General features: G+C 38.3%; 1 long non-coding RNA gene across 1 annotated transcript; it reads left to right on the top strand.

The window, feature by feature from the left end:
* Nucleotides 1-1,549: 1,549 nt before the first annotated feature.
* LOC148035824 (uncharacterized) lies at nt 1,550-2,467 on the top strand. Its single transcript, XR_015690999.1, has 3 exons — nt 1,550-1,722; nt 2,114-2,192; nt 2,301-2,467. It is a non-coding gene; the product is annotated as an uncharacterized LOC148035824 (long non-coding RNA).
* Nucleotides 2,468-9,078: the final 6,611 nt, after the last annotated feature.

The raw sequence follows: 9,078 nt of genomic DNA, 5'->3' as shown, positions 1-9,078 counted from the left end.
TAAATGTCTCCAACGGGTTAACCCTTGTCAGTTCCTTGGGATACGTCGCATTGAATTAACCCTTTTCTAAACAAGTACTCCGTGGTTTTAGGTGTTTAGGTTTATGCCAATTTAACCTATCTATTCTTGAAGATAATTACGCTATTATTTCCATAACCACGTGACTCATTGTCTATGCATAAGTTGATTTTCAACCCTAACTTTTCGATTTAAGATTAAGCATAGGTTAGGTTATAACCTAATTCTAATTAATCATCCTATAACTTGCGAACAAGATTCATGCTAAGACAAGCAATCTTTTACTAATAATTATGCAGTTGAAAAAATGATAATTGGCTAGCGTTATGCAAGGTAAGAATCATTTCATGCCTTGTAACTTCCTATGGGTTATTAGCACTTTTCATAATGACTCATTTGCAAAGAAGGTATGTTCTAATAATGCGACATGCAAATTATACTCCCATGCCTAAACGGAGTGCACTATCTTAATTCCGTTTTGTAAATTAGTCTAAGTTCAATTCATTGAAATGCACAAAACTTCTTGCTAGAAACACATATCAATCTTCTGCTTACTTTATTTGTTCGTTTTATTAAAAATACTAATGACTGAACTTTTCTATCTCGTGAGCTAATTCTTTCAGAGTTAACCTAAATATTTCAGACGAAAAATACATCCTATCTCCAACAGTTATCCTCGCACGATTGAATTATAACAATACCAAATAAAAATTAGGAAGGAAAACCTGGACTTGGGGTGAGATGTCCATGTGGATGTTAGTAGACGATCCTCGTGCAGTGGCTGCGCCTTGGGCTTTCTTAGGAGCCATCACAAATGTAGCCTTTCTGTCTTGGATGCGGCTTTGCGAACTCCTTTTTGAAATTCCACCGTAGCTCCCTTTGTGATAACTTGCACCGTCCATCGGAAACAGTTTTAGAAGGCTTCCTCCTTGAAGTAGGGATTTCACGAAAAAGGGGGTGCTTAAACCTCGCGAGGGTTTTAAACGGTCTTAATGGATCGGAAAAGGAAGGAAAGAGAATGTATAACCCGCTAGTGAGGGGTTAAATCAAGGAGTAATTAGGTTTTCAACCCACTTGAAAGGTATTACGAATGGGCACAAGAAGGAGCTTGAATCCCAGGGGGGGGAAGGAAAATAACTCTTGGCTGAAAGGAAAAAGGGGGGAAACGAAGGTATAAAAGGGCTAAGAAGGAATCTTTTTCATGGGAGGGAAAGGGCTTAAGGACCACTTAAAGGTCCTTCAATGGCAAATCGGGGGGGGGGGGGGGGGGGGAAGGGGCCTAAGGGAGCCCTTAGGAGGATTTAAGGTAAGGGGAGAAAAGGGGCCTATAAGCCCTTTGGAGGACTTTGGTGTGGGTGGGGGGGGAAATAAAAGCTTTAATAGTTCATATGAGGGGAATTTTTGAGAGGGTGGGAAGAAGGGTTTAAGGGTCAGATGAAGGCCCTTTTTGAGGCAAAAATTTCTTTTGGGGGGGAAAGGGGGCTTATAGAGCCCCCCCCCCCCATTAGAAGCTTCTAGAGCTTCTTAAAAAGAAGCATGTCGGGGTGGAAGCAGTCGACAGATGGGACTCGACGGTGTGATTCCTGCGGCTGCAACCTTGGTGGCAGATGGCGGCGACCTCTTGGCTTATGGTGACAGTTCGCAGCGTTAGGACTTGCAGTGTCGCGTCCACTCCTCTCTGATCTCTACCTCACGGCTGCTAGCGTAGAGTATCTTCTCTCTTCTCTCCTTCACTCAATCAGAGTATCTCCTGGCAGTGTCTTCCCTCATCGTCCCACCATCCCCGATTTAAATAGGGGAGGGGATAAGATCCTCCCTCCCCCACATGTCGATGCGCATGTGTCTCCCCCCCTTCAAGCTCCAGCAAAAGGAGCTTAGTATCCACCCTTCCCTCCCTCTTCCCGAGCTCGACAGTCAGCTGGGGAAGGAGGGAATTAAATTTTTTTTTTCCAATTTAAAAAAAAACTATCCCTAATAATTATCCTAACCTAAGAGGGCATTCATATGCGAATTGCGTATTATTATTTCGGAGTTGTTACAATATCACTTGTACTAACAATTGTGTTTCTAACAATTGTTTTTTTTTTCTTTGCAGCACTCCATCACAAACTCCAATCCCATAGGTTTGGAGACCTAATATGCAGAGAGACACGGTCTCGGTACGCTCATCGATTGTACGTGTGTGGTGATCCAATAAGTCAATCAGATTTCTTGTACGTAGTCAATATTTTTGTAAAATGCATTATGTATGGTGAAGTGATGTGTAGTTTTTCATTTTGCAGAGCCTGTTTGATGATGCTTTGCGTTGGATGAGCTTTTTGATGGCGAAGATTTGTAGCTTGCGCTTAAATTTTTGGAGACCACACTCTCTTCTTTTTTAGTCAAGTGATCTATGTAAGCATCTTCCATGTACTATTCCTTAGATGTACTTATCATCTTGTGTATAAAATCGTAGCTTGGGATAAATATATATAGAATATCATGTTTGTCTTGACTCTCCTCTCTCCATGGTTCCATTTAATGTGATGAGTTGTGATCACTAGTCGTGTACTTATTCTATGAATTATTAGTCTTGTGGGTTCAAGTAGTTTTTGTGCTCCTTACCATTGTATACCCAACATGTAATTTCTTTACAAAATATTAATTCTTTTTTCTCTCTATAACCGTCGCTATTAGCATCATTGATTTCTCTACACACATCGCTATGTACGTTGCAAACCATTGCTATCTATGTCACTATATGCATCGCATTTGCAATGCAAATATCGATGCATATAATGATGCAAATAGTGACTATTTCTGCGATGATTTTATAGAGATGTTTATACCAACGCTTTTAGTGACAATGGGGGTAAATTTTTTTATGAACATTTGCATTGCTGTGAATGTCAGTATGAGGCATGTATCTTGTAGTGTGTGGCCATCTCGATATTTTCTAAAGTGGGGGCATGATCCTATTCTTTGCTCTATACAAGAATAGATCCAAAGTTATATTTTTTTCTTATTTTATACATCCTATAGCTAGTATCTCTATATTATCAGATCTTGTAAGCATATACTTACAAAAGTGGCGATGAAGCTATGTCTCCCCATGCCAACCAACTTGCATGTGTGATTGCTCACCACCTTGGGCTATACATAAAAATGTAACTTAATATAGGATTTAGATTGCAAACTTATTGTAGTGACAAAAAACATACTCTCTACTATGGAAGTGAAACTTTAGCTGCATCTCTTGTCAAAAGAAGGCCCAAGACTCCTCATAGAGTTTGTGCAAGGCGGATTTGGCTAAATAAAACATTTGAAGACAATATACGAGTCTAATGGAGTTGTTATGATGCCATGGTGATTATTTTATTAAGTATTGTTTTGGAAAGCTGAAATAGTTGTAATATCCTTTGGCAATGGCAATTGAGGAAGTATGTTTGATGTTCAACGTGGAAGAAGTCACAAGCAAAGATGAACGTGCAAAACTTGTACAATGTATGTAGGAGCTTGTTCAAGGATTGGATACTATATACATTAGAATGTTAAGGATAGTTGTTTCCATGGAAGTGCCAATAATATTGAAGAAAAGGCATTCAATGACAAAGGAGAGGTTGTCTTATCAATGTGATTTAAGGGGGTAAAATGCTCTCTCTATTCTTCTCTATTCTTCATTAGTGCTGTCAGTAGCCCCATTGAAGGATTCCTGAGAGTCCTTGAGAGATGGTTCAAACCTTGTATTTTGCATAGGGACAAGTGACCTCTTGACAAACTTTGATGATGACCATTTTTGTTATTTGCCTTTTGCAGAAGAACCGCTTTCCTTAAGATTTTGGTGTCACTGATCGTGATGATGAATTTCTTTCTTTAAGTGCATGTTGTTGCCATCCACAACCACTTGTTGCAAAGATGCAACATATCGTTTTTTTTTTTGCTTTCTATGACTTCGGTTTTGAAAGAGGCTTTACAAGATTACTAAAGATTACTACAGCAGCTTGGTCATTTTCTTGTGAGGGGAAACTTGGAGCTTGCCTTTTTTATCTCCTAGCACTAGTGACATGAATGGGAGATTGCCTCCTGAAGTTTGATTGCGAGCGTTTGGGACTGGCCTTTATGCCTGGAATATGCTACCCATGGCTTGATCTGAGCTCCTCCCCCCCACATTGCGAGCGTTTGGGACTGGCCTTTATGCGAGCATCAGGCTGCGGGGAACGTGCTCGAGGACATTCGGGTGTCTGGACCCGGTGCAGGTGGCGCAGATGAGTAAGTACCTAGACACCATCTACATATTCGGCTGGCAGTGTTCATCGAGCACCTCCGATCCCTCATCACAGAGACGGTGACATGGGGTTTGGCAGCATGGCCACCGCGAAGCTCTTTAAGCTCTTCGTAGAGCGCGGGGCTATCGGGATGCATATCGAGGACCAGGCCTCTTTCGGAAAGAAGTGCGGGCACATGTCCGAGGTCCTACTGGCGATCTCGGAGCACATCAACTGCCTGGTCTGGCGGCGCGCCTGCAGTTTGACCTTATGGGCAGGAGGATGACAGCGTTGATGACGAAGAAAGCATGTGGACGAGACAAGTGGGAAACAATAAGTTTAGCTTTAAGGCTATTAAAGTCTACAGGCTTTTTGATTTGGCGCCTTAACGACTTAGGCTTCATAGAAAGTAAAAAGGAAACGTAACGTGAGTACTTGAAAAAACTATATAAGAGAGGGGTAAGTAGTGGAAAGGGCCTTATCCTACTTCCTTGAATAAATATATGCAACTTGAAGTGAGAGAGGCTAGAGGTGGAGCTTCTATCCCTCGCCCTCTTCGAAGTTTTGTCAACAAATTCGAGTGAGAGGTTTGAGTTGAGCTTTAAGCTCATCGTCTCTTCTAAGCTTTGTCAACAAATTTGAGTGAGAGGCTTGAGTTGAGCTTTAAGCTTCTCGTCTACATTAAAGTTTCAGCACCAAGAGAATTTGTTTTCTCGTTTTTCTTGAATCTAAAATTCTTCTGGATAATTATTTTATGTTGAGTTCTCCCCCTGTGGCAAGCGACTTTCATGAACCCCCGCGCAATTCTGTGCAACACTAGCGTATTGGACCTCCAATGTCTAGGTCTCACATGCTAGGATGCTGTTGCAAGAGCTAGGGAAAAAATCTTGAGCTGAAATGCTCTCTTTTGCTCTCCCAAGGTCCTACAACATAGGTGGGTATGGTACGCAGCTATGGAGGCAAAGAGGTATTATGAGAAAAATAGCATACTCTTGTGCACTTAGTGGGAAATGAAGTTAAGGGAAGCTTGTTGGATCAGAGCTAGCTCTGATACCATGTTGCAATATTAGAGTGAGAGCATGAGAAGGTGTGCACAAGAGGGAGAGAGCTCAAGTATAAGAAGAAGATCTTGTTGAATGAGTTATTCACAAGTACAATTGATACACTCTCTCTTACATTGAGAGTGACATCTAGGCTATTTAAATAGCCTCTGGATGGCTAGGGTTAGGCTTTCCCCTTGACCTCTAGTCAACTCACACCCAGCTACTATTATCCACTCTTGCATACATAGGGTTCACATGCCTTTCTCTCAACAAACATGCAACGCCACAACATTATATAGATATAAATCTTTAAACACACTCGTAGATGTACCACCTTTTTTTTCTTATTAAAAAATAAGCATCAACTTTCAAGCATATAACCTTGTTTCCTTATCGTGTTATTTCAAAATTGCATTATGTGACTTTAAAATATAGAATATGTAAGTATGTTAACTAGCATGCTTATTGGGAAGTTTATGAGTAGTTTTACGAGAAACTTTACGAGTGCATTTATAAGAAGAGTTTTGAGTATGTTCATAACCAATCCTATGAGAATTTATAGACATGTTTATAAGTATTTACAAATTAAAACTAAATTTTCAAACACATTTATACTCACATTTAGTGGTGGTTGTAGACACAAGTTTAAACATACAATGGGTATATAAAATATTCTAAAACACAATGTAGTACAAAACCACACATATAACTACACCAAATAATACATTGATTTTGTACCTTTCATCAATTATCAATAGAGAAAACTTTAACTTGACCTTATGTTATTTCTTAGGTAACCTTCTATTGTGTTCGAATATATTGCATCCTGCTAGAATGTAGTACAAGACTACACATAAAACTACACCAAACAATACATTAATTTTGTCGCTTTCATCTATTATCAATAGAGAATGGCACACATAAACACATATATAGTGACACAAATGAACATGCATATAATAGCACAGATAATTGTGTAGGTAATATACAACTAAAATAAGATACTCTTTCTCTATAATACTTTATGATGACATGCATTTATAATTTTAATTAATGAAAATATCGAGATACAAGAAATAATTAAGATAGGAGGCATTTGAACACATAGAGGATAGACATGGGGTTGAATTTCGTCATTTATTAAAATCTTTCTCCAAGAAAAGGAGTGCTACATGAATTGACAAAGAAGTGGGGGAGGTTTTTCTTCAATACCAAAGTTGGGTATTTTTCTAATCTTCTTATTACTTCTCCACTTCTTGTTTCTTAAGTTCCTTGAAGAATTTGAACATTTATTACTCTTTTATCATGTGATTTTATAGCTTTGGTAGTTTCGTTTGTGTTTTTCTTACATAAATGGTGGTGGGGAGTGGACGAACATAAGTAAGACAAATGTAAAAGCTAGTCTAGGCTATACATGCACATCCGTTGTTGAACATAGGTATTGTTTTCTAGGTATTGTTGACTTTTTTGCTCTTAGTCAAATGTCATGGATATTGGATAGTATCATCATTAGCTATACTTTCAAATTTGGTTAATACTCTACCACTACAACACAATGAAAGCATAATCAAGTTTATCCTCATAGCTACTACAAACTATCACACAAACAATTAAATACACTTGTAAATGCACTAAATAGTTTCACCACCATTAACCCATGTTTAAGGCCAACCATAGATGCACACAACTTGCTTATTCACATTTAAAATTGCACCTCTAGACTCGTCTTAATATATTTATAAGTATGTTTACTAGCATGATTATTAGGAAGTTTATGAGTAGTTTTTGAGCAACTTTACGAATGCATTTACAAGCAGAGTTTTGAGTATATTCATAACCAATCCTATGAGAATTTATAGACATGTTTATAAGTATTTCCAAATTAAGAACGATTTTTCAAACACATTTATACTTACATTTATTGGTGGTTGTAGACACAAATTTAAACACGCACTTGGTATATAAAATATTATAAAACACAACGTAGTCACATTAAGTTTTTTGAAAGTCATACTACTGAAAGATCAAATACAGAGAAAAGTACTTAGAGGGCAAAAACATGGAGACACAGGAGAGGAGCTATTTCCTTCTTTCTCCAAGTAAAAAAGTATTGGATACACCAATCAGGAAGAGAAGGATGTTCTTCTTCATATTCAAAACCATGTGTACATTCTCCCTTCTCCTCTTTTCTCTCTTCTTCTTCTTCTTCTTCTTCTTTTTCATCATTTTCTTTTTTCTTTTGCTACTTCCTTTTTTCAAGCTCTCTTGAACTTTCTCTTTCTCTTTGCTATTCTTTCTCTTTGTTTTTTTCATAGTGTTTTTAGATTAGTTTTTTTTCTCTTACACATGAAAGAAATATTTTACTTGACCCTACTTTATTTCTTAGATAAGCTTCTATTCTGCTAGAATATATTGCATTTGCTAGAATGTAGTACAAGACCACACATACAACTACACCAAATAATACATTAATTTTGTACCTTTCATCTATTATCAATTGAGAATGGCACACATAAACAAATGTATAGTGACACAAATAAACATGCATATAATAGCACATATAATTGTGTAGGTAATATTACAAATAATAGCTAAAATAAGATACTCTTTCTTGATAATACTTTATGACAACATGCATTTAAAATTTTCATTAATGAAAATATGCACGTAGAAGAAAGAATTAAGATAGGAGGCATTTGAACACATAGAGGATAGACATGGGATTGAAGTTTATCATTTATTAAAATCTATCTCCAAGAAAATGAGTGCTAGGTGAAGAGAAATGGCCCCACATATTTCTAGAGTAAGGCATCCTACAATTGCAATCAGTAATACAAACCGCCACAAATGAGAAAGCATTATGAACAATGGCTAAACTCCAAATAGAAAAATGCGCACGCCAATTACAATCCATTCATAGTACAAACTTGACATATCTTATGCCAGACATGGGATTTTAGCCCTAATAATTGGTTGTCTTTAGAAAATGCAGACATGAGAAAATGCATCATACCTGTCGGAGTGCGGATAGACTTGACTATTTGCTTCACAATGCGCCCTTCTTTAGTGGACAAAACCCAAGGAGCGTGAGGTAGCTGCACGCGACCATCAGCACTTGACTGCGGTCAAAGGGCCTCCATCTTGCCTACCTTCTTCAAATCCATTCTTGTCTCTATAGTGTCTCTCTTTCCTGTGATGTGGTCCCATAGCAAGCTGCCCACATTCTTGAAAATATGCATGGGATTCAATAAGTGGTTGATCTGTAAGTGGGTCCAATATGGCAACTCGTAGAAAACTGAGAACCGTCGTGCGTGGACCATTTTTAGCTCGTACCGACTTGCGGCATTCATACATGTTGGAGGCCGTCCAAGAAAACTGGTGCGCAGATCGGTCGCAGTATGCCCACGTAGTGAATCCCGGAAGGTCCCCAAGAACAATGAACTCTACCTTTTTGCACAAAAAACAATGGAAAAGCATGAACGACAAGAAGCAAGAGACCAATTGGGTTCAATCTCTCCCCATGCCTTGTGTGAGCGCTTCACAAAGCATGTATTTTATGTATATTTCATTCTTCATGCTCAATAATAGCCCAATTTACAAAAATATGACAAGCTTTTAGCTTTTGAGTTTGCTTTCTACAAAAATAGGAAATAAAGCTAATGGACGGTGCCCATAGAGTCTGGCACACCCAATCTCAATGTCCAAATAGAAATAACATATCCGTGCGCATGGGCGCATACAAAATAATAATAAATAATCGATGTCTCAATAGA

This window comes from Lygodium microphyllum, chromosome 5 (genome assembly GCF_053477565.2).
Source record: "Lygodium microphyllum isolate KBCC chromosome 5, Lygodium_microphyllum_v1.1.10, whole genome shotgun sequence".
In the NCBI taxonomy this organism is placed as follows: Eukaryota; Viridiplantae; Streptophyta; class Polypodiopsida; order Schizaeales; family Lygodiaceae; genus Lygodium; species Lygodium microphyllum.
The sequence above is the reverse complement of the archived record's forward strand: the minus strand, read 5'-3'. Positions and strand labels throughout refer to the sequence as shown.